The 21,376-nt window shown below is 53.4% G+C and overlaps 1 pseudogene across 1 annotated transcript; it reads left to right on the top strand.

Annotated features, from left to right (window-relative positions):
• Nucleotides 1-343: 343 nt before the first annotated feature.
• On the top strand, nt 344-1,331 carry LOC308052589 (olfactory receptor 14J1-like; annotated as a pseudogene). Its single transcript has one exon. The product of its transcript is annotated as an olfactory receptor 14J1-like (transcript).
• Nucleotides 1,332-21,376: the final 20,045 nt, after the last annotated feature.

The following is a 21,376-nucleotide window of genomic DNA, read 5'->3' as shown; positions in this document are numbered from 1 at the left end:
AATATGATGTCCAAGCTGCATTTTAAACTCTATTGAACTGTTTTTCTCACTTGGTAGAAATAAAGAATGAGGTGAAACATCCCTCCATTGGTGAAGGGGTATTCCATGAGAAGCAGCCTGTCAACTTTCAGTGACTTTTCCTCCTTGCACAGGTCCTCATGCCCACAGGCAGCCAATGTCCAACAGCAGCTCCATCACCCAGTTCCTCCTCCTGCCATTCACACACACACGGGAGCTGCAGCTCTTGCACTTCTGGCTCTTCCTGGGCATCTACCTGGCTGCTCTCCTGGGCAACGGCCTCATCATCACCACCATAGCCTGGGACCAGCACCTCCACACCCCCATGTACTTCTTCCTGCTCAACCTCGCCCTCCTCGACCTGGGGACCATCTCCACCATTGTCCCCAAGTCCATGGCCACTTCCCTTTGGGACACCAGGGCCATCTCTTACACAGGATGTGTTGCGCAGCTATTTTCGTTTCTCTTTTCCATTTCAACCGAGTATTGTCTCCTCACCATCATGTCATACGACCGCTACGTTGCCATCTGCAAACTCCTGCACTACGGGACCCTCCTGGGCAGCAGAGCTTGTGTCCACATGGCAGCAGCTGCCTGGGCCGCTGGGTTTCTCAATGCTCTGCTGCACACGGCCAATACATTTTCACTGCTCCTGGGCAAGGGCAATGGCCTGGGCCAGTTCTTCTGTGAAATCCCCCAGATCCTCAAGCTCTCCTGCTCACATTCCTACCTCAGGGAACGTGGGCTTCTTGTGGTCACTGTCTCTTTAGCATTTGGCTGATTTGTGTTCATTGTGGTGTCCTATGTGCAGATCTTGAGGGCCGTGCTGAGGATCCCCTCTGAGCAGGGACGGCACAAAGCCTTTTCCACCTGCCTCCCTCACCTGGCCGTGGTCTCCCTGTTCGTCAGCACTGGCGTCTTTGCCTACCTGAAACCCTCATCCATTTCCTCCCCATCCCTGGACCTGGTGGTGTCTGTTCTGTACTCGGTGGTGCCTCCAGCAGTGAACCCCCTCATCTACAGCATGAGGAACAGGGAACTCAAGGAGTCTATAAGGAAAGTGATGACTGTTTACTTTTCAAAAGCTGTAATGAAGTGACCTCCTGCTTCTGCATGTCACTTGTAATATAACGCATTACTAGTTCAACATGAGTTCTGTAAGTTTGGTGGTTTTTTTTTTTTTGGTTTTAGGTGTTCTTTGATGTATTAATGCTACCCAGAAGCAAAATTATTTTTCATCTTATATCTATGTCCGTATCTACGTGTCTGGTGTGATCCGTTGTCTTTTTCTAAATAAGGAGCTCGACTCTCCGTGTGTATAAATGAAATAAAGGACTCTGCACTGCCTTGTTTGCCCGAAATCCTCTCTCTGGGATCTCTGGTGCTGCAGGAGCCATGTCTGTGTGCTGAGGGGGAGTGAGCAAGAGCCACCCTGAGCTGGGTCTTCCTCCCACCCTGACCAGCATGAGCCTGCGGACTCACCCCATGGCCCTGGCCACCACAGCCCACTTGCTCTGCAGAGCAGCACCTCCAGGTTGGAGCTGTATGGAGCGTGGGAAGGGGGGCAGGAACAGCTGGCGAGGTCAGCACAGATCAGCTCTCTTGGGAAAAGGCTCTGTGGGGAGACGAGATGTTCCAGGAGAAGAGTGGGGCACTGTATGTGTGCAGGAAAGACATGGAAAGAGAAACCCTTTGCTGCAGGTGGAAGCTTGGGGCAGGTGGCCCTGGCACTGTGGCCGCAGGACCTTCCTGAGGATCTCCTAGGCCAAATGTCTCATGCTGTCCTGGGGAGCTAGTCTGGACCTGGGTCTGCAAGCTGCCTGTGCTGGAGACCCACTCAGCTTGCTGGCTGGATGGACATTCTCACTGTCCTTCATTCGCACTGGACCCCACTGCTGTGGGACCAGTTCCAGTTCCAGTGTGGCTGCTCTGCGGGCTGGGCTGGGGAGAGGGCAGGGGGTGGCACAATTCAGGAGGGGGTGGGAGGGCTGAACTGGCAAATGCCCCAGAGAAGAAAATACCAGTGAAGGGCTGAAGTGTGTGAGTGTGCAGGGCTGGCACACAGCAGGGTCCTCTCCCAGCCAGGCCTCCTGGGAGAGCCCTGAAGCACCAGCAGAGCAGGGGCTGCTGTGTGCCCATGTTCATGGGACAACCTGGGGAAACTGGCCCAGCACAGTCACCACAGACCAGCCTCTCAAAACCACCATTTCCAGCCCTGGCCCTTCACCCCAGCTGAGAGAGGCTGTTCATCCCTCAACACAAGGACACTGAATGAGTAACTCAGAAGTCAATATTTCCATTGTATGGATGAGATATGAGCATGCATATCATGTACATAAGATGAACCTGACTCAGTACAAACCCCATCAGCTATTCCTGCAGGTTCCATGAAGGCCTGAATGCAGCACTAGGATGTGCTGCCTTGAACTGAGGTCCCCATGTCCATTCCTCATGACGTGGGACATGAGGATGGCCATGCCTATGGATCTGGACATGCTGGATCATGGGGCTGAGGCCTATTGTCTGAGGCTTAACAAAGCCAAGTGCTGGGTCCTACACTTGGGTCACAACAACCCCAGGCAGCGCTAGAGGCTCAGGGAGGAGTGGCTGTAAAGCTGCCTGGTGGAAAGGGATGTGCGGGTGTTGATCGATAGCTGGCTGAATATGAGCCAGAATGTTTCCAGGTGGCCAATAAGACCACCACCATCCTGGCTTGTATCAGGAATGGTGTGGCCAGCAGGACTAGAGAAGGGATTGTGCCGCTGTACTCAGCACTGGTGAGGCCGCACCTTGAATCCTGTGTTCAGTTTTGGGCCCCTCATCATAAGAAGAACATTGAAATACCAGAGAGAGTGCAGAGGAGGCGACAAAGCTGCTGAGAGGCTGGAGCACAAGTGTGATGAGGAGCAGTTGAGGGAGCTGGGGCTGTTCAGCCTGGAGAACAGGAAGATGAGGGAAGCCTTATAGCTGTCTACAACTGCCTGAAAGGAGGTTGAACATGGAGGGTGTTGGTCTCTTCTCCCAAGTAGCAAGTGATAGGACAGTAGGAAATGGCCCCAAATTGCACCAGGGAAGATTTAGATTGGATATTAGGAAAAAATATTTCCTGGAAAGGGTTCTCAGGCATTGGAACAGGCTGCCCAGGGCAGTGGGGGAGTCACCACCCTTCGAGGGGTTTAAAGGTGTTTAGACGAGGTTCTCAGGGACATGATTTAGTGCGAGAGCTGGGCTGTGGTTGGACTCAATGATCCGAAGGCTCTCTTCCAATCAGAGTATTCTATGATTCTATGATTCTGCCTCAGATGAGAGTCCACAAAGCCAACTCAGTTATGGACACCTGGCACAACCCTGACATTTGTGTGCGTGACTCTGGGAACAAACCCCACTGACCCAGTGAGATTCACGTCAGTTGACCTGTGATTCTGGATTGTGTTTTGAAAATGACAGTGCAATCGAGGAGGTCCTGGCACATGTCAAACCCATCTTCAAGAAAGGCAGGAAGGAGAATGGGGAGAATCACAGGCTGCTGAGCGTGTCTCTGTCCCTGGGAAGGTGATGGGACAAGTCCTCCTGCAGCCATCTGCAGGCACTTGGAGGTCAAGAAAGAGACTTGTGAACCAAAATGGGCAGGGGAAAGAAAGGCATATTGTGTGTATGAAATTGTGCCAGGCCTTGGACATGGTCTCTTGTGGTGTCCTTATAGACGAATTGATGCTGTTTGGGCTAAAGTAGTGGATGCTTGGTGGGAAGTTCACTGAAACATCAAGCCCAAATATCATCTGCGATGCAGTGTCCTCTGTGCAGTTAGTGTGTCCTCCCACAGTGACCAGCATTTGGGCCAAAACTGCTGAAGGTCTTTATTCTCCCCTCTGTGCTGTGGTGGAGATGATGCAAAGCTGAGCAAAGACCTTGAAAAACCTCACCTGGTCACCCTGCTTTGGGAAGGAGAGTGAAACAAGATGTTCGGGCTCTCTTCAAACCTGAATGACTCTATGGTTCAACGAATCTTTCCCCTGGACACGTTTTTGAATATAGAATATCTGCAGTAAAAAAAAAAAAAAAAAAAAAAAAAAAAGAGGCAGAAGAGGAGATAGAAATGATGTCAACATAAAAACAACAGTTACTGCAAAGAAAGTTTCTCCACTCAGACATTTAGAGGAAAAAACATTTGTTTAATTTGATACAAGCATATTAATATCTTGTCAGGCCGGATGCTACGGGGAGGGGGATGGATGAGTTCGGTATTATGAGGTCAGCTGAGCCTCAGACACTCATAATCCAGTCAGAATCCTGTGGCTGTGAAGGGGACAGTGGGGTCAGTTCTGTGTCTGGAGGTGACAGCCCAGCAGCAGGGACATGGCTGGGAAAGAACCTCTGCCCAAGGGCCCACAGGTCTTACCCAGGAAAAGAGACGGGTTGTCATGCCCATCCCACATGAGAACATGACAGGACATGGGCAGGGACATGGTCGTGTCTGTCAGAGAAGCTGAAAGGCCAGCAGCACTCATGGGATTTAGGAGACCATGGCGAGGTGACTTGTCTCTGGTCAGGTAAAAGACCACAAGAAGCCTAACGGGTTGGATTCCCTGCATGAAGGGCAATTTCTGAGATGGTCGAGCTTTTCTTGATAGTGGGAAGAAGCAGGAAAGAGAAAGAAGAAGTCTACTTGGAAGGTGAGGACTGGATATGAGGAGTAAGAAATGTCACTGAAAGGGCAGTGCTGTGGGGCAAGAGGTGACCCAGAGGGAGCTGGATCAGCCCATGGTTTGTGTTCCAAAGAGCAGCCGGTGAGGGTGCAGACACAGCAGTGAAGGTGCAGAAATGCTGGGTGAGAGCAGGTGGGAAGCGAGATGGGTGTCTGCAGCCTGCAGGGAAAGAGGGGCAGGGGCAGCACCGTGTGGAACAGCCTGTGGTGGAGATGGCGAAGGGCGCTTTAAGGCTGGAAGGGACCCACAGGACCCACGTCTGTGTCCCCTTGGCCAGGGCAGTTGTCTCTGCCACTGAGGCCCAGGAGCAGACATGTTGTCCTCATGGCACTGGGGCCTCGCTGCCTCCTTGCAGCCCCATGGGGAAGCTGGAAGTTGTTGTCCCAGTGTTGTCCTTCCCTGGGCCTTGCACACCCACATCCCACGGTCCCAGGAAGAGCCCTGAGCCGTGTGTGAGGGACAGGATCCCCCTTCCCATGGCCTGGAGCTCATGGCTTCTCCTTTCTGCTTCAGAAAGCAAACCAAGGGGTTTCTGAGCATCAGAGCTGAAGAAAAGACTCAAAGGAGACCTCATGGTGGCTACAGCTTCCTCACAAAGGAAGGGGAAGTTATTGATCTCTTCTCTCTGGTGAACAATGACAGAACCCAAGGGAATGGCAGAAGAAGGGGAGGTTTAGTTTTGAAATTAGGATAAGGCTCTTCACCCAGAACCTGACAGTGTTCAAGAAGAGCCTGGACAACGTCCTCAGACACACGAGGTGACCTGTGGGGTGTCCTGTGCCGAGACAGGAGTTGGACTCGAAGATCCTTGTGAATCCTTTCCAATTCAGGACATGATATGATTTTATGATTCCATGAAACACTAGGTTAAAAGTCGCTGTTTTCATTGTGCAGATAACATGTAAACATACACATCATGTGCATGTCCACTGTTTGCATGTGGTGAGATGAACCCAAGGGAGCACAAACGCCATCAGCTATTCCTTGGCGTGCCATAAAGGCCAGTGGGACAGAGATGGTGTTCAGGGGTCTCTTGCAACCTGTGTTATTGTAGGATTCCATGAATCTTTTCCTTGGAGAGCTTTTCATATCAGAAAAGACAGAGAAAGAAGAAGATTAGGTGCAGAAGCAGAGATATAAAATGCCCCAGGGTAAATAAAGCAGCTCCTCTGAGGAACGTTTCTCCACTCAAACCATTGATAGGAAATCTATCAGATACATTTGATGAAAGCAGCTCAGTTTGATCTGCTCACACACTGGACCATAAGGAGGGTGATGGTGGGTACGATGTCGTGTGGTCACTTGTGTCTCAGGAACTCATACTCCAGTAGGAACCAATGGGTGTGGAGGGGACTGTGAGGTCACTTCTGCCTCTGCAGGGGATTGGACAGCATCAGGAACATGGCTGGCAAAGGACTGTGAGGTCACGCACACAGACGAGCAATGGGGCCCAATCAGCATGGCTTGATGAAAGGCAGGTCGTGCTTGACCAGCCTGATCTCCTTCTGTGACAAGGTGACCGCTGAGCAGATGAGGGAAAGTCTGTCGTGGGGAGTGAATCCACCACACGGGCTGTGGGTGTTGTGTCCTTAGACTGCAGTGAAGCCTTTGACACCGTGTCCCACAGCATCTCCTGGAGAAGTGGCAGCTCCTGGCCTGGATGGTGTATGTGCGATGGGTAAAGAACTGTCTGGAAGGCATTTTAGAGCCATTTGTCCCCTTCCTGTTCACATGGGCATCCCATGAATGCATCACTGCTCTACCCCAGTGTAGGCAGGCACAAGGCCTTCTCCACCTGGACCTCTCACCTCACCTGTGCCACTGGTTTCTCCAGCACCCTCATCCTGGACTGTGGAATGCCCAGAACAGCCCTCCCAAGGCAGTTTCACAAAGCCTTTTTTCTACACCTTCCCCACATCCCTGCTCAATGCCCTCATGTATAGCTTAAGGACCAGAAAGGTTGGGTACAAGCAGGACATTGAGAAAAATGGTCAGGAAAGCTTTGAGGTGCACAGAGAGCCCATCACCATGTTGGCAAGCTGCTCTCTCTGAACAGGCCCAGAGGACCTGGACAGCATTTGCTGTGTCCCAGAAACTTGCCTGGAAGGTTGGGATATGCAGAAAAGGTTTGGTCTGGGAAGGGACAGACGGGGGCTGGTGGAACTGGCTGGTGTGACCGTGAGACGTGTCTCCAACACCTCAGAATAGTCCTGGCTCTCAGGGAGGCTGCATGGTCCTCTGAGAAAGAAAATAGCAAAAATGACTTATCATAGAATCATAGAATAGTTGCGGTTGGAAGAGACCCTTAAGATCATCAAGTCCAACCATAACTTAAATCTGGCACTAAACCATGTCCCTAAGAGCTCCATCTATCTATGTTTTAAACACCTTCAGTGATGGGGACTCCACAACCTCACTGGGCAGTCTGCTCCATTCCTTCAAAACCCTTTCCCTGAAGAATTTATTGCTCATATCCAATCTAAATCTCCCCATGTGCAACATGAGGCCATTTCCTCTTGTCCTATCACTTGTTACTTGGGAGAAGAGACCAACATCCTCCATGATAAAACCTCCTTTCAGGTAGTTGTAATCTATAAGGTCTCCCCTCAGCCTCCTCTTCTCCAGGCTGAACAGCCCCAGCTCCCTCAAACACTCCTCATGAGACTGGTGCTCGAGACCCTTTACCAGCCTTGTCACCCTCCTCTGAACTCTCTCCAGCACCTCAATGTCTTCCTTGCCATGAGGGGCCTCAAACTGACCCCAGGATTCAAGGTGCAGCCTCACCAGTGCCCAGTACAAAGGGGTGATCACTTCTCTAGTCCTGCTAAAGCTCTGATTGAATCAAGGCTTGAACACCTTGGTGTGACCCAGTTGGTGACGGGTTGGACTGCAGACTCCTGAGGTCCCTTCAACCTCAGTTCTCTTATGATCCCATTGTGATGTTGAGCTCTGTTTCAGACTGGAGCAGAGCAGGCGATGATGGGGCAGGATCCACCTGTGCTGTAGGTGACCATCTAAACCAACATCTCAGCCAGGGAACCAGCCAACACCTCAGTGTGACTCGCTCTGGGCAACGTGTGAGAAGTCCTGGGCAGGGCAGGTTCAGAGGGCATGGGGCGCTGTGCAAGACACAACATGATCTTGGCTTCATGCCTGCAGGCCCATCAGATGTCAGTTGATGTCAATGAAAATTAAAATAAGAGGAACTGAAAACAAAGATCCAAAGCAGAGGAAGGTGTCATCTTTCTTTCTTTCTCTCTTTCTCTCTTTCTCTCTTTCTTTCTTTCTTTCTTTCTTTCTCACTTTCTCTCTTTCTCTCTTTCTCTCTTTCTCTCTTTCTCTCTTATTTCTTTCTTTCTTTCTTTCTTTCTCTCTTTCTCTCTTTCTCTCTTTCTCTTTCTTCTTTCTTTCTCTTTCTTTTTCTTTCCTTCTTTCTTTCTTTCTTTCTTTTTTTTTCTTTCTTTCTTTCTTTCTTTCTTTCTTTCTTTCTTTCGTTCTTCTTTCTTTCTTTCTCTTTCTTTCTTTTTCTTTCCTTCTTTGTTTCTTTCTTTTTCTTTCTTTCTTTCTTTCTTTCTTTCTTTCTTTCTTTTTCTTTCTCTTTCTTTCTTTTTCTTTCCTTCTTTCCTTCTTTCTTTTTCTTTCTTTCTTTCCTTCTTCCTTTCTTTCTTTCTTTCTACTTATTCATGTATGTATTTAAGTACTTATGTATTTATTTATGTATTTATCTATTTATTTACTTACTTGTTTATTTACTTATTTACTTACTTATTTTCGTATTTACTTTTTTACTTATTTATTTACTGATTTATTTATTTATTTGCTTTCTTATTTACTTATTTATTTATTTATCTATTTTAAAGTCTTTGCATGGGGAGTCTCTTTTGTTTGGAAAGGAAAGAGTTCTCCAGAACTGGGATGGATTTAGGACACAAATGTCTTCAGCTCCAGGGACACAAACACCTGGTGCCAGTGTAGATGACCCGGGAACCCCTGCCCAGGCTCCACCTGCACTGCACAGTGCTCTGGTCTCCCCAGGTTCTGTGTGATAGATGCCAATCCCAGGCCAGCACCTCAAGTACACTGGGCCCCTAAAATGGCCCTGGCTGCTTATGGTGAGACACCTGATGACTGATGTCTCCCTGGAAACGTGCACTTTATTGTTGCTGTTTTGTTTGTGGTTTGTTTTGTTGTTTTTATTGCTGTTTTGGTTTTGGTTGTGGTTGTTGTTATTGTTTAATTAGTTTAAGGGTGGTTTTGCTTTGGTTTTGTGAGGATTTTGTTTCTTTTGTTTGGTTGGTTTGTTTGTTTGATTGGAGATCTTTGTTTAGTTGTTTTTTTTAAATATTAATATTTAAAAGAAAAAAGCCAAAATGGGAATTATGGGTAAGTTTAATAAGAGAAGGAGAATAAATATTGGTCTTCCCCTGTACTTCTATTACCAACACTCTAGTGTCTCATGTCCCTCGTCATTCAGGAGTTCCCACCTCTCCTGATTAAATGTCCCTGTCCAAGGACAACTTTCCAGCCCTGTTGGGACATTTGCCCTTCCCAGTGCTCTCAGGTTTCTCCTCCACTTGCTCTTTGGTCATTCAGTGGCCTCTCAACTGTCTGGTTTCTGCTTTGAGCTTCAGGGAGTTACAAACTTGCCCCGTTCTTCAGAGCTCTAATTAACATGGCAGTCAACACGTTCATTGTGTTTATTTCTATCCTCTCCTGTCTCTCTGTCTAAAGCAGTTCTTGTGTGGGTGTCCCTTGTGGATGCTGGACCTCATCAGATCCACTTACACACACAGCTGAGGAAAGTGTTTTGCTGTTGATTGAACTGTGCAGTGTTTGCACAGGAGAGCAGGTGGAGCTGGTGCACAGGAGCTGCAGCATCTCCTGCAGAGCTCAGTGGAGAAGTCTGATGGAGGAAAAGTGATGCAATCTCTGGTGGCCAATGAGGGACCCGGCAGACTGGGGGTGGGGGTGAGGAGCCAGGTTGTCCATACAGTGTCCAGCCTCAAGGACTGTTCTCCTGCCTGTCCAGATGTCTTCAGGAGACCCTCGGGAGCAATGTCCAGTGTTGAATGCTGCTGTCACTACTTCCACACACTGAAAAATCACAGAAAGTACCCTGGAAAGAAAAAACCCACCTTTATGAAATCTTCTTTGAAATCTTCATCAGCAAGTGTCCCATTGAAACCTCTCCAGTTAGTTCTACAAGTCTGGAAGATGTGAAAGAAATTACAGAAAGAAACATCGCTCGTTAGGGCTTTCTGTGTTTTAATGAGCCCCATGGTGTATTTGGTGCTGAGTCCATGAACCTCAGACACCAAGCACAGACTGAAGAATCTGCTCAAGAAGTCCAAGCCAGAACAAACTCCAAAGTACCTTGAAGCATTAATGGGCCCCACTGTGGGCTGTTACTGACAAAGCCTCCCAGGGACTCGTTAGAGCAGATAATTGGAGGCAGTGATTGCATCAGGCACAGGCAAAGTGCAGCAGCTCTGATGCTGAGAAAGCCCTTGGTTTGTCTGATGAAGGACAATGGCCAAGCCTTGAGCCCCTGCCCCTGGAAGGGAGATCCTGTCCCTCACGTGTGGCTCAGGGCTCTTCCTGGGGCTGTGGGGAGTGCGATGCCCAGTGCAGGACAATGGTGTGACACTCCCTGGGGGTGCAAGGAGGCAATGGGGTGCCATGGCCATGACAACCATGTGTCTCCTCTTAGGCCTCGCTGGCAGGGACATCAGCCATAGCCAAGGGACAAAGACCTTGACTCTTGCAGGGACATCCAGCCTTGCCAGTGCCCTTGGCCATGTCCACCATGGTCCATCCTGCACTGTCCCAGGCCTGTGGCTGTTTCCCCACAGGCTGCAGACACCCCATGCGCTTCCCCACCTTGTTCTCAGCCCAGTGTGTCCCCACCTGTGCTACTGTCTCTCCATCCTCACCAGCTGTTCCTGGAAACACAGAGTCATGACTGATCCAGAGTCCTGAATGAACACAGGACTGCACTCAGAATGACATTTCTTGATCCTGAGCTCTACTCTGGACCTCCAGAGCTGCAGTTTCTGATGATTTTCCTTTCTCATGCTGTTTCTCAAAAACAACAAAAAAATTAAAAATTGACACCATCTTGGAAAGTGATTTTCAAGATTTCTGAAGCTACTACTGCCCTTTCTTGTCATGGTTTTACCACAGCCACCAACTAAGACCATGAGAGCTGCTCACATTCTGCTCCCAGTCCCCAAGTGGGATAAGGGAGAGAACTGAATGGGAAGGGAGAAACTTGTGGGTTTAGACAAAAAATTAATAAGACAATAAAAATAATACACTACTAATAATAATATACTTATACTAAGATATACATAAAGTAAAATATATGACACTCAGTGCAATCCCCCACATAACTCCAGTTGTGCTGAACAGGCAGCCCAAAAGAAGAGAGCACCCTGGTCCTGAACAGCTGATTCCAGCAAGAGAAAGTACAAGTGCAAAAGGCAGAGAGGCCCAAGGGCCAACTGAAAAACCGCAAAACATCGTAAAACTGAACTAACACTGAACTCCCAATAGAATGGAACTTCCAAACAGAGATAAGCAAAGCAGCTGGAAAACCAAAAATAATGGGCTGGAAAAGGCACCTCCAGCTTTATACTGAGCATGACGCTAATGACAGAGAATAGCTCGTTGATTGACCTGAATGTCAATCAAGGTGCTGTCCTGTCTGTCCCCCCTCCTACCAATTTGCACCTGCAGCTGCACTCCAGAGAAGTCCTTGGTTTCACTGACAATAGTCCAGGTAAATTAAATAGAAATAGATAAATTAAACTAAGAAAATACGCTCAGTGCAATCCCCCGTGTAACTCCAGTCACATGGAGCAGCCAGTCCTGCAGAAGGGAGCACTTTGGTCCTGAACAGCCCATCCCAGCCAGAGAGAGCAAAAGGGCAACAGGCAGAAAGGCCCAAAGGCCAATGGCAAAATGGCAGAACGGCAAAAGGCCAAACTGACATCGAACTCCTGACAGAATGAAACTTCTGAATGGAACTGACCAAATCAGCTGGAAAACCCAAAGTAATGGATGTAACAAGCCCTAAAAGCTGGCTCCAGCTTTAGACTGAGCATGGCGCTAATCATAGGGAATATGTCATTGATCAGCCTGCATGTCAATCCAGGTGCTGTCCTGTCTGTGTCCCCTCCTGCCAATCTGCATCCACAGCTGGATGGCCAAAGAAGTCCTTGGTTTCCCTGACAACAGCCAAGATATCAGTGAGTTCTGACATTCCTTTCATAGCAAATGGCAAACACTGTAAAGCTGCTAAAAGACAAATGAACTCTATCCCAGGGAAGAAACAGCGTTACCTCATTATTCTCATAGTAAATCTGAACAAAAGACTGTACTGGCTGTGAAGGAGAGAGGTTCAAAATGCATGAAGAAAATTAACCCAATTTCAGTAAAACCAGCACGTTTCCTCAGGCTCCCCTTCACCAGGCTAAAGAAGTTTGGGTCTCTCAACATCTCCACACATGACCCAGACTTTCTCTGGCCACACGACAGCTCCTCCCGTTCCTCCAGAATGGGGAACCTCACACTGGGACACTCGGCTCCAGATGTGATCGCACCAGTGCTGAGTCACGATGGACAATAACTGCCCTTGTCTGGGTGGCCACGCTCCTCCCAGTGCAGCCCAATGTGCTCGTGGGCATGTTCCTGCTCAGCACCACTGAGAACTGGCTGAACATCCAGGCTCAGAGGGTTGTGACCAGTGGCACGAAGCCCAGCAGGAGGTACTATGAGGAGCACTGAAGGACACCATATCCCCACCCAACATCTCCTCCTACAGGTGTCTCTTAGGTCCCTGGAACCACCTCAGTGCCAAGGGGGAGAGCACTGCCTGCATGGTGTGGAGGAGGTGGGGTCTGGGATGAGGGTCCAGGGGCAGTTTCTCCTGGTTGTTCATGCAGCAACAAGCTGGGCTGGATATTTGGTGACATGAACTCTTCCTAAGAGCCTCCAATGGGCTTGGGGATGGTCTAGATGCATTCATGGACCATTATGTCCTTGTTGTAAAAATATGTAGGGCCCAGAACTGCAGACAGCTCTCAAGGTGAGGCCGCAATAATGCTGAATACAGCAGCATAGTCACCTCTTTTGACCACATGGCCATGCTGTGTTTGATGCACCCCAGGATGCCGTTTACTGTCTTGACTGCTGGGGGACAGTGTTGCCTCCTGTTGACCCTGTGGCCAAACATCACACCAGATCCCTTTCTGCAGGGCTGCTCTCCAGCCGCTCTCTCCCAATCTACACTTGCACTCAGTGTTACTCTATCCCAGGTGAACATCCAACTCTTGGACTTGTTCAATTTCATGCCCAGTGCTGGGTCCTGCACTTGGGTCACAACAACCCCAGGCAGCACTAAAGGCTCATGGAAGAGTGGCTGGAAATCTGCCCAATGGAAAAGGCCCTGGGGGTGTTGATGGACAGTGACAGAACATGAGCCAGCGTGTGCCCGGGTGGCCAAGAAGGCCACCAGCATCCCAGCATGCATCAGGAATAGTGTGGCCAACAGGACCAGGCAAGTGATCATCCCTCTGTTCTTGGCACTGGTGAGGATGCACCTCAAATCCTGTGTTCAGTTTTGGGCCCCTCACTACAAGAAAGACCTTGGGGTGCTGGAGTGAGTTCAGAGAAGGGCAACAAAGCTGGTGAGGGGTCTGGAGAACAAGTCAGATGGGGAGCAGTGGAGGTAACTGAGGCTGTTTAGCCTGGAGAACAGGGGGCTGAGGGGAGACCTTATAGCTGTCTACAGCTACCTGAAAAGAGGTTTTATCATGGAGGGTGTTGGTCTCTTCTCCCAAGTAGCAAGTGATAGGACAAGAGGAAATGGCCTCAAGTTGCACCCCAGAAGTTTTAGATTGGATATTAGGAAGAAATGCTTCAGGGAAAGGATTTTGAAGCAATGGAGCAGACTGCCCAGTGAGGTTGTGGAGTCCCCATCACTGAAGGTGTTTAAAACACAGATAGATGGGGGTCTTAGGGACATGGTTTAGTGCCAGACTTAGGTTATGGTTGGACTCGATGATCTTAAGGGTCTCTTCCAACCACAATTATTCTGTGATTCCATGATAAGTCATTTTGCTATTTTCTTTCTCAGAGGACCATGCAGCCTCCCTGAGAGCCAGGACTTTTCTGAGGTGTTGGAGACACGTCTCACGGTCACACCAGCCAGTTCCACCAGCCCCTGTCTGTCCCTTCCCAGACCAAACCTTTTCTCCATATCCCAACCTTCCAGGCAAGTTTCTGGGACACAGCAAATGCTGTCCAGGTCCTCTGGGCCTGTTCAGAGAGAGCAGCTTGCCAACATGGTGATGGGCTCTCTGTGCACCTCAAAGCTTTCCTGACCATTTTTCTCAATGTCCTGCTTGTACCCAACCTTTCTGGTCCTTAAGCTGTACATAAGGGGATTGAGCAGGGATGTGGGGATGGTGTAGAAAAAAGACTTTGTCAAACTGTCTTGGGAGGGTTGTTCTGGGCATCCCACAGTCCAGGATGAGGGTGCTGGAGAAACCAGTGGAATTGGTGAGAGGTCCAGGAGAAGGCCTTGTGCCTGCCTACACTGGGGTAGAGCAGTGATGCATTCATGGGACGCCCATGTGAACAGGAAGGGGACAAATGGCTCTAAAATCCCTTCTAGACAGTTCTTTACCCATGACAGATACACCGTCCAGGCCAGGAGCTGCAGCTTCTCCAGGAAATGCTGTGGGACACGGTGTCAAAGGCTTCACTGCAGTCTAAGGACACAACACGCACAGCCCATGTGGCGGATTCACTCCCCACGACAGACTTTCCCTCATCTGCTTAGCGGTCACCTTGTCACAGAAGGAGATCAGGCTTGTGAAGCAGGACCTGCCTTTCATCAAGCCATGCTGATTGGGCCCCATTGCTCATCTCGTGTGCGTGACCTCACAGTCCTTTCCCAGCCGTGTTCCTGCTGTTGGTCAATCCCCTGCAGAGGCAGAAGTGACCTCACAGTCCCCTCCACAGCCATTGGCTTCCTACTGGAGTATGAGTTCCTGAGACACAAGTGACCACATGGCATCGTACCCACCATCACTCTCCTGTTCACTGTCTAGCACCCCTGGGGGAAGAACCTTTTCCTCATATCCAACCTAAACCTCCCCTGACACATCTTCCTGCAATTAACTTGGGCTCCTTCTCTAGTCACCAGAGAGAAGAGATCAGTGCCTTCCCTTCCTTCTCGCCTTCTGAGGAATCTGTAGTCACCATGAGGTCCCTTTGAGTCTTTTCTTCAGCTCTTATAGTGGGAAACCCCTTGGTTTGCTTTCTGAAGCAGAAAGGAGAAGCCATGACCTCCAGCCTCTTTCCCTGCAGGCTGCAGACACCCATTTCGCTTCCCCACCTGCTCTCAGCCCAGCATTTCTGCACCTTCACTGCTGTGTCTGCACCCTAACTGGCTGCTCTTTGGAACACAAACCATGGGCTGATCCAGCTCCCTCTGGGTCACCTCTTGCACCACAGCACTGCCCTTCCAGGTAAATTTCTTCCTCCTCATATCCATTCCTCACCTTCCAAGTAGACTTCTTTTTTCTCTTTCTTGCTTCTTCCCACTATCAAGAAAAGCTCGACCATCTCATAAACTGCCCTTCATGCAGGGAACCCAACCCGTTAGGCTTCTTGTGGTCTTTTACTTGACCAGAGAGAAGTCACCTCGCCATGGTCTCCTAAATCCCATGAGTGCTGCTGGCCTTTCAGCTTCTCTGACAGACACGACCATGTCCCTGCCCATGTCCCGTCATGTTCTCAGGTGAGATGGACATGACAACCCATCTCTCTTCCTGGGTAAGACCTGTGGGCCCTGGCTCAGAGGTTCTTTCCCAGCCATGTCCCAGCTGCTGGGCTGTCACCTCCAGACACAGAACTAACCCCACTGTCCCTTCACAGCCACATGATTCCGCCTGGATTATGAGTATCTGAGACTCAGCTGACCTCATAATACCGAACCCATCCATCCCTCTCCCCATAGCCCAGGGCCTGACCAGATAATAGTATGCATGTTGTATCAAATTAAACAAATATATTTCCCTCTAAATGTTTGAGTGGAGATACTTTCTTTGCAGTAACTGTTGTTTTTATGTTGACATCAATTTTATCTCCTCTTCTGCCTCTTTTTTTTTTTTTTTTTTTCTTTTCTGCAGATATTCTATATTCAAAAACATGTCCAGGATAAAGATTCGTTGAATCATAGAGTCAGTCAGGTTTGAAGAGAGCCCCGAACATCTTGTTTCACTCTCCTTTCCAAAGCAGGGTGACCAGGTGAGGTTCTTCAAGGTCTTCGCTCAGCTTTGCATCACCTCCATCACAGCACAGAAGGGAGAATAAAGACCTTCAGCAGTTTTGGCCCAAGTGCTGGTCACTGGGGGATGGCACACTAACTGCACAGAGGACACTGCATCGCAGATGATATTTGGGCTTGATGTTTCAGTGAACTTCCCAACAAGCATCCACTTCTTCAGCACATACAGCATCAATCCGTCTATAAGGACACCACAAGAGACCATGTCCAAGGCCTGGCACAATTTGATATACACAACATTCCTGTCTTTCCCCTGCCCATTTTGGTTCACAAGTCTCTTTTTTGTCCTCCAGGTGCCTGCAGAGGGCTGCAGGAGGACTTGTCCCATCACCTTCCCAGGGACAGAGACAAGCTGAGCAGCCTGTGATTCCCCCATTCTCCTTCCTGCCTTTCTTGAAGATGGGTTTGACGGATGCCAGGACCTCCTCGATTGCACTGTCATTTTGAAAATACAATACAGAATCACAGGGCAACTGAGGTGAATCTCACTGGGTCAGTGGGATTTGTTCCCAGAGTCACGCACACAAACATCAGAGTTGTGCCAGGTGTCCATAACTGAGTTGGCTTTGTGGACTCTCATCTGAGGCAGAATCATAGAATCATAGAATACTCTGATAGGAAGAGAGTCTTGGGATCATTGAGTCCAACCACAGCCCAGCTCTCGCACTAAACCATGTCCCTGAGAACCTCGTCTAAACACCTTTAAACCCCTCCAGGGGTGGTGACTCCCCCAATGCCCTGAGCAGCCTGTTCCAATGCCTGACAACCCTCTCCGGGAAATACTTTTTTCCTAACATACAATCTAAACCTTCCCTGGTGCAATTTCGGGCCATTTCCTCCTGTCCTATCACTTGCTACTTGGGAGAAGACACCAACACCCTCCTTTCAGGCAGCTGTAGACAGCGACAAGGCTTCGCTCAGCCTCGTCTTCTCCAGGCTGATAGCCGGCCGCTCGCCCTCCGCGGGGCGGGCCCGGTGCGGAGTGCCGCTCGTGGTCGGGAGCGGAGGGGCGGACGGATGCGGCGCCGCCTCTCCCCCGTCGCGTACCGCATGATCGTGGGGCACCCGGCGCTAAATCATTCGTAGACGACCTGATTCTGGGTCAGGGTTTCGTACGTAGCAGAGCAGCTCCCTCGCTGCGATCTATTGAGAATCAGCCCTCGACACAAGCTTTTGTCTCGCGGGCGGGCGGCAGCGCCGCGAGGGGCTCGCGGGCGGCCGCGGCTCCCGGGCTGCCTTCCCTCGCCTCTTGCCTTCCTTCCTTTCCTTGCTTCGTCCTGCCGCAGGCGCGGGGCCGGCGCGCGCGGGCGCGCCCCCGGCCTGCCGCTCGCCTCGGCGCGTGTGGCGGCACACGCCGGCCGGCAGGCAGGCGGGCGAGGAGGGGCGCGCGCCCCTCCCTCCTCCGGGGGCAAGGGCCGGCGGGCCTTGCTCCCCGCCCTTCGTCCCGGCGGCAAGGGGTCACCGGGAAGAGGGGGGAACCCCGACGGGGAGGCGGGGGGGGGGAGAGCAGGCGGCTCCTCGTCGCGCGACGGAGGAGTCCGGCTCTTCCCCCCCCGCCTCCCCTTTTTTTTTTTTTTCCCCCCGCCCGATTCCGAGGTAGACCTGCGGCCCCGGCAGAAAGCGGGCGTGGGGGGGCGCAGCGGCGGCTGGGTAGACTGTGGGCGACCCGGGCGGAGGTAGACCTGTCCTCCCCGTCGGCGGGGAGCGAGCGAGAGCGGCGAGGATGAGGTGGGGTGGCAGCGGTTGCCGGGAAGCCTCGCAGGCCGGCCCACGGCTAGTGGGGGAACGGGAACGGGTAGTGGCGGGGGAGCGCGGATGCGAGGACGGCAGACGTGGGCCGACCGGGCGGAGGTAGACCTGTCCTCCCCGTCGGCGGGGAGCGAGCGAGGGCGGCGAGGATGAGGCGGGGTGGCAGCCTCGCAGCCCGGCCCACGGCAGTGGGGGGAACGGGGTGGCGGGGGTGCGCGGGGGGGGGGGGGGGGGGGGGGGGAATAGAGCCGCGTGTGTGTTCGGGGGGTTTATGGGGGGTGTTGTGGGGGGGGCTGTTGGGGGGGCGGTGTGGAGCGGGGGTGGAGGCTGTTGTGTTTGGAGGGGGGTTATTGGGGGGGGGGGGCCGGGGCGTCATGGGGGGGGGGGGGAGGGGGAGGGGGGTGGGCAGGGGCGTGGGGAGGCGGAGGGGGGAAAACGGTAGTCTTGCTGTATTTCCATCCAGTCATGTATTGCAATTTCCCCGTGTGTGTTGCGGGTTTTCTTTTTCGTTCATGAAAATTAATTGAAACCTCTCGGACGTTTCCGCCTCTGATTGAGCCATTACCGTCGAGTCCCTGAAAAATGAAGGACCGCGTGAATGCGTAACCGGCGCGTGACTAACGCGTTAACGGGTCCCCGATCGGTGTGTGTCCCCCGCCCCCCGCGGAGAGATCCGTGAAAAAAGAAAGGCACGCACACCCCGCCCGCGCCCCCTTTCTTTTTTATTCTCCCGTCTTTCGGGTAGCTTTTTCTTTTTTTTTTCTTTTTTTTTTTTTTCTTTATGTATCTATTTATTTATTTACTTAGTTTATTAGTATGATTTACCTTTTTTTTTTAAAAAAAACTTTACCGACTTATTTATTTACTTCCTTACCTGTCACTTTTTAATTTTTTTTTTTTTTTTTTAATTAATTCTGTTTTAATTGACGTGTTCGTTTCCTTTCGCCGACCGTTGGTTTTTGTTTTGGTTTGTTGTTTTGACGTCCGTCTACCTTTTCTCCGGGGTTTTGTGCTTTGAATTTACGCTTTCGTTTTCTTTCACCGACTTCTACGCCCCCCTCACCCCCCCCCCCCCCCCCCCCCCCCCGTTGCCGGTGGGCTACGGACCGCGCACAGACAGGCGGCGGCCTTCCCCGGCCCAAACGGCCGCCCACCCTCCCCAACCCGCCGCAGCGAACCCGGCCCCCCCCCACCCCCCCGCCCCGAGTCGTCCGCTCCCCCCACCCTCCGCCCCGGCCTTTGGCCGGCGAGTCCGCCTCCCCCCGGGAAGCCGGGGCGTCCCTGCCGGCTCCGTGCCCGGGGCGGGGGGGGTGGGCACGCGGGCGTCACGGCGGCCCGCGGTTTCTCAGCCCCGCCGTCGGAGCCCTAAGCCCTTCACCCGCCCGTGCTGCCGCCTCCCGCCCTCCTTCCCCGGTGGCTCGCTCGCTCGGTCCCTCGCCCCGCTGCCCGCCCCGGCCGCGGGCTGAAAAAGAAACCGACCCGAAGCGCCGCTCGCCGCGGGTGTCTCCCCGCCCCGCCCCGGCCCCCCGCCGCCGCCGCCGCCGCCGCCGCCGCCTTCGGCTAGCGGCTTTGCCTCCCCCCGGGGAGCTGGGGCTTCTCTTCTCCGAATACATAGAGACACCGCGTCCCCGGCCCCGGCCCCGGCCCCGGCCCCGTCCCCGTCTCCCCGTCCCCGTCTCCCCGGCCCGGCCCGCCTGCCTCCCTGCCTACCCGCGCGCGGGTTTCGTCGGCCGATCGGCAGGACGCTCCTGCGCCGGCCTCCCCGCGACCGCCGCCGCGACCGCCCGCCCGACTGACTTGACAAGGAGCGACTGACCGTTGGGCGCCCCGCCAGGCGCGGGCGGCGCTTGGCGGGGGGCAGGGGGCCGGTTGCCGGGCAGCGGGGAGAGCGCGCATGCGCGGCGCGCGCAGTTGCCGACCCCCCCCTCCGGCCCTTCCCGCGGGGGGCGGGGAGGCTGGGGGGGGGGCCGGGGGGGGAGCGGGGCAAGGCGAGGGCGGGAGAGACCGCGCTCGGGGGGGGGGGGGGGGGGGGGGGGGCGGGGTGTGTGTGTGTGTGTGTGTGTGTGTGTGTGTGTGTGTGTGTGTGTGTGTGTGTGGGAGAGGGAGTGTGTGTGTGTCTCTGCGTGTGTCTGTGTGTGTGTGTCTGTGTGTGTGTGTGCGCGTGTCTGTGTCTGTGTGCGTGTGTGTGTGTGTGTGTGTCTGTGCGCTGAGCCGAAAGCCGAAGTGAAACTAAACGATGGCGGCGGAGGCGGCGGCAGGTGGGGGTGGGGGGCACGACGACCCCGCGACGACCCCGCCGCCCCCGCCGAAAAGAAACCCCACCAAACCGAACCAAAAAGAAACCGCCGCCGCGAAACCCGCACCCCACACGCGCGAGCCCCGAAACTCCAGACACGGACGCGTCGAGCGTGTGCACGGATCGCGAGGGTCGAAAAGCTAGACTCGTAGACTCGCGTACACTGTCCCGCAGCCACCCGCGAGAGGCTCGGTCGCGTCCAGCTCCTGCCTCTGCGTAGGACAAACCGCCCCGCCGTTCCCAGCCTCCGTCATCCAGCCGCTTCTCGAAGAACAGGACGGGCTCGGGGCCGTGACCGCCTTCCCGCCGGGGCCCGTGGCGCTGCTCTGATTTCCGACCGTCCGACCCCAACCTCCCCCGGCTCCGTCTTCCCGCCGTTCCCTCCCTCCCTCCCTCCCTGCCTGCCTGCCTGCCTGCCTGCCTGCCTGCCTCGGGTTCTGTCGCTGCTCCTCAGCAGCGGAGAGGAAAAACACCACGTCGGCGCCGAACCCTAGGGTCGGGAGAAAAGGGACGGGGCGACCACCGTATCGCACGCCCTTAAACCTCGAGAACGTGCCGGGGGCGCCGCGTAAAAAGCAGCAGGACGCTCAGCCCTCCCGCCCTGGCGGGTCTACCCTCTCGCGAGCGCGGACCGACGCCGGGTCCGTCCGAGCCCCGCCGCTCCGGTCCGGTCCGGTCCGGTCCGGTGCGGTCCGGTCCGGTCCGGCCCGATCCGGTCCGGTCCACTCCGATTTCCCGGTCCGGTCCCGGCCGGTCCAGTTTCCGGGTCCGGAGCGGCTCCGTAGACGGCGCCGCCTGCGCCGCCGCGCTCGGATGTGAGGTCTACCGGCGCCCCGCGAGGACTTGGTCGACTTTCGGGTGCAGAGCGTGAGGAGGTCGAGCCCACCGTCTCGCGAGCGCGGCCGGACGCCGGGTCCGTCCGAGCCCCGCCGGTGCATTCCGGTCCGGTCCGGTCCGGTCCGGTCCGGTCTAGTCCGGTCCACTCCACTCCGACTTCCCGCTCCGATCCGGTCCGGTCCGGTCCGGCCCGATCCGGTCCGGTCCGGTCCGGTCCACTCCGATTTCCCGGTCCGGTCCCGGCCGGTCCAGTTTCCGGGTCCGGAGCGGCTCCGTAGACGGCGCCGCCTGCGCCGCCGCGCTCGGATGTGAGGTCTACCGGCGCCCCGCGAGGACTTGGTCGACTTTCGGGTGCAGAGCGTGAGGAGGTCGAGCCCACCGTCTCGCGAGCGCGGCCGGACGCCGGGTCCG

This window comes from Nesoenas mayeri (assembly GCF_963082525.1).
Source record: "Nesoenas mayeri genome assembly, contig: SCAFFOLD_35, whole genome shotgun sequence".
Taxonomy (NCBI): Eukaryota; Metazoa; Chordata; class Aves; order Columbiformes; family Columbidae; genus Nesoenas; species Nesoenas mayeri.
The sequence above is the reverse complement of the archived record's forward strand: the minus strand, read 5'-3'. Positions and strand labels throughout refer to the sequence as shown.